Below are 3,952 nucleotides of genomic sequence, written 5' to 3'. Positions count from 1 at the left end.
AAAAAACCCAAACTAATTAAATTCATTTCTATCTAAAAATGAAAATCACCCTAACAGAAGACGTGATTTATCAGGAGCTATAAATGTGCTGCACATCAAATGCTGCCGCAGTAACAACCCCTGCACTGTTCAGATTTACAGCAACACTAAAGTACTACTAATCATAGCAGGTCAAAATGTCATGTGATGAACGGCAGCATGTGATTCCTTTGTTGAACTGATCAGATGAAATAACATAAATCCATAACAGCAGATGTCTGCATGAAGGGAGCTGTAATATTCACTACTACAGTTCAATAAAATGTCAGTCTTCACATTTCATGGCAGTTCAGTAAAACTATGAATAATTCTTTTAAACTATGAACATCATCACAAGTTTACTGGAAATATTAAAACAGAGTTTAATACAACAAATAAAGAAAATAAATGTAAAATGTCAACAGAAAATCTGAAAGTGGTTTGACAATTGTTATAGTAAAAAAAAAAAGGGGGGGGGGGGGGGGGGTTCACTGTTTTTAAAATCCGAGCTGCTTCTCTTCTCCTGCGCTGAGTAAACGGATGTAGAGGTTAAAAAATTAAAGGAAGTTTTCACTCAGCTTTGTTTCAAAACGTGTTTCATCAGAGGAAAGGAGTTTCCTTTTCATCACAGCAGACTAAACCAGATTCCTCCGCAGTGTGTGTGTGAGAGGGAGTGTCTGGGTGGGTGTGTAACTGCAGTTATTGTAAAAAGATTGAGCAACAGGGCCTCGGTGTAGGTTTGGTAACTCTACAGAGAAGGTTGATCTGCACGAGAGTTTTGGAGGAACTGTTATTGTTGTCCTTTTAAATCCAGGAAATACAATAGAGAATACACTAAAATTCCCAGAAATTAGAGGAAAGCTGGGGAAAATGAGCAAAGTCAGAAAAAACAAGCTGAAATAAAGTAACAGGAAAAACAAGCACATATTAGCAACATATTAGTGGCAAGTCACAAAAATAAGAATTTAGAGGAAAGTCAGAGAAAACATTTTTAAAAATATGAAAAAAGTTTTTAAAAAAATATATAAATCGACAAATAAGTTAGAAAATGTAAAGCAAAACATAAATGAAAGAAGTTACTTTTCCTCCTCATAGGCCCATAAAGAGGAAAATCAAAACGGTTTCCCACAATATTAGTCTGATAAAATAAGAGAAACTCAACTAAAGTCAGAAAGAATAAGTAGAAACTGACAAAAATGTTTCTAAAATATCTGAAAAAAAGGTCAAAATATTAGCAAAACTGGAATAAAGTCAGAAAAAAGGGAAAAGAGAAAGTTTTGGTTACTTTTATCAGACTTTCTTCTAAACCGTGTTGTTGCTGAAGCATGTTTGAATGTGTGCACGGTGGCGTGAGGAGGCTGCTTCACCAGTTACTGAACCAGGGGGTGGATGCTGCAGGTCTATTAGTCTGTGTTACACCGTGACCCACAGTGGCCCCATCTCAACTCCCAGAGCCGTGGCTGCAGTGAAAGCAGCAGGTGATGTGTTCAGGTGTGTTGCATTGTGCTGCGCCTTCTTTTGTCATGGTCACATAGTGTACCTCTCTGAGGCCCCTCTGGTATGTGCAGCACGCTAACGGTCATGGCCGAGGTATGATGGCGGCGTTCCTGTGTGAATGCAGCACAGACGTAATTGGCCTCTGACTGGGCCGTTACACTACGAAGTGGTTTTTCTGAGGTAGTGGGAGGAGTGTGAACCAGCAGCTTAGTAAAAGGCTGACTGTACAGGAGGATGTCTGAGTGTGCACCTGAATGCAGCTCCACCCGGGCGGGCCTCTGGGTGGTTCCCTGCACACAAATACTGCAAATATGTTTCTAATCCTGGTTTTCTGTGGCTTTCAGTCAAAATGTGACCAGGAGCTTTAAAAAGAACTCATTATTTCTCATTCAGTGCAGAGGACTCAACAAATACAGGTGAAGAAACACCAGCACACATGGTGAACGTGGTGTTTCAGCGTATGGACAGTAGGTCCTCATCCTACTGTACCAACCACAGGTGTTCATTTTACTGCACACTCACAGTTTTATGTCACAGAGTTATTGTCAAACGATTATGAAGTCTGCGTCACATATTCACTGAGGCTGCGCTGAGTTAAACCATTGATGTAATGGAGAAATAATCAGACCATTAAGACAAAACCACAAACAGACACACAACAGAGTCCTGAGCATCAGACTCCATAACAACAGAGGCTCCGTCATAAGTGAAATTAAAGCTTTAGAATTAATAAACGGGTGAAGTCACAGTGCTTGGCCCTGGTCCAGCCTCGACATAAAGACGCTGTTATTAATAACGCGAGCTCATTCACATTGCTAACAAGCTTCATCAGTGTGTCACCGTCCAGGTATTCCTGTCATGCTGCACGTGAAACACGATGTGCTGTCTGGATACCGAACTCAACAGGCCGTCATCACCTCCAGAAAGGACCCGAGTGCTTTCTGATATGATTCTCCTGTGTCCTACCTGTCACCATTTCAGACAGGATTCATGATTATTTCCTTATCTGCTACTACGCAAAAGCTTTGGTCAGGTTCAGCTAAATGCTGTAATGGGTGGATTTATTAACAGACACTACATCAGTTACTAATGATTTCTAGATCTGTTATAAGCCAGTAATACAAACAACTTCCGGGTTTCCAGTTTGTAGAACATTTCCTACAGGGGTGGCTGTGGCTCATGAGGTAGGGCAGTCGTCTCCTGACCAGCAAGTTGGTGGTTCGACTCCCAGTCTCCCCGCATGCCTAAGTGTCCCTGAGCAAGACACTGAACCCCGAATTGCTCCCGGTGGCTTGATTAGCGCCGGTGCATGGCAGCCTGTCGTCATTGGTGTGTGAATGTTGTGTGTGAATGGGTGAATGTATGATCTTCTGTAAAGCGCTTTGGCCAGTGCAACACACTGTGAGAAAGCGCTATATAAAATACAGTCCATTTACTATTTACAGCATGAAACACTTCTTGTATTTTGAGAGAAACCTCTTCAGTGGAAAACAGCTGCAGCACATCTGGACCAAAATCTAATTATTGACAGTTCAAACTACAGACCTGGTGGATTATTATAAAACCTTTTATTAATGATTTATTGACACTTTAAGCTGCAGCTGATTGATCAATGTTTGCTGATGGCTCGTTACCAACATTTCTAACTGCAGACCTGATGACTAATTAGAAAATGTGTAGCATAAAAGGTGCTCCAGCATTAAATAGGATTTCCCACAGTCTGCCAACGCCAGTGGGACAGGATGTGGCATCTCCTCTCAGCTCAGACGGGCCGTCAATTTCATTTCATCTACCCTCACCCTGCCTGTGATGATCCCCCCTCGGTTCCTGTTCCTAAGAGCAGTTTCTTTTTCAGTTAGGCATCTTCTGCTGGCTTCTGTCATCATCACCTTTCCTCCTTCACTGGTGCAACTTCAACTATCCTCTAACAGTGGAACTCATTTTTTCCTTTCGACTGCAGACGTAAAAATCCTTTGCAACAAGCATTTTAAAAACCTGTCGTGTAATCCTGATGAAGCATTACTGCTGAAATATAATGGGCTTCCTGAAAACATTTTGTTTTCAGGTTCAGGCATCAGTCATGCCCTGAGGTTCTTAAGAAATCTCTGTTGGAATCTCCTGAAAAACACCCTCCTTCCCCCATTTCCTCCTTCCTTTACTCCTCCTCCTGCTCTATCAGATTTTAGTGCCCGTCCTCCAGTGTCCCTCCCTTCCTCCCCTTTCCGGTTTGAACTGGTGAGATTCTTGATGCTTCCTGCCAGTGATGACGCACTTTTGCTGGAATGGAGGAACAGAAAAGGAGGAGGAGGAGGAGAGGGAGAGGGAGAGGTGTGGAGAGAGAGCCTTCTCTCTGTCCTCTTTACCTCTTGACCATTTCTCCTCTCAACCAACTCTCATAGTCCTTCAGAATCAGAATCAGAATCAGAATCAGAATCAG

This window comes from Monopterus albus, unplaced genomic scaffold (genome assembly GCF_001952655.1).
Source record: "Monopterus albus unplaced genomic scaffold, M_albus_1.0 scaffold26.1, whole genome shotgun sequence".
In the NCBI taxonomy this organism is placed as follows: domain Eukaryota; kingdom Metazoa; phylum Chordata; class Actinopteri; order Synbranchiformes; family Synbranchidae; genus Monopterus; species Monopterus albus.
Note: the sequence above shows the minus strand (reverse complement) of the source record.